Here is a 607-nt window from a genome sequence, read left to right on the forward strand (position 1 = left end):
GTTCGGTGAGAGCTGAGAAAAAGTGGTAACAGACACAAAAAAAGATAAAATAAAAATAAAAAAAAACGGTAGCACAGTGGGGTCGAGGCACAGTGTGGACGAGGCATAGATGGGACAAGTATAGATGATATCTGACAGTGATTAAAATCACTATCATAAGAAACGCTTCGATGCAAATCTGTAGATAGTGTTTCCTTTAGAGAAATTGGTGAAATATTTTAAAAGCAACATGAACTCTTATTTCTTTAATTATATCCTGATTAGTAGTTCTTTGATTTTAAAATATAATATATGAATAAATACTAATTATAGTTTTTAAATTTAGTATGAAATTGTGAGGCCAGCTATGATGTATGGTTAATAGTGTTGGGCGGTTGATAAGAAAGTAGAGCAGAGAATAAGTGTAGCAGAGATGAGAATGCTTAGTTGGATGAGTGGAGTGACTAGAGAAGATAGGATAAGGAACGAGCATATAAGAGGAAGTATAGGTGTTGCGTCAATCGTGGATAAGATGACAGAAAATAGTCATAGATTGTTTAGTCATGGTATGAGGAAAGAAGAATCGAAAGCTGTAAGAACAGTTATAGAAATGAATGTTGAAGGAAGA

Source organism: Daktulosphaira vitifoliae, unplaced genomic scaffold (genome assembly GCF_025091365.1).
Source record: "Daktulosphaira vitifoliae isolate Bord-2020 unplaced genomic scaffold, ASM2509136v1 Scaffold_2, whole genome shotgun sequence".
Classification (NCBI taxonomy): Eukaryota; Metazoa; Arthropoda; class Insecta; order Hemiptera; family Phylloxeridae; genus Daktulosphaira; species Daktulosphaira vitifoliae.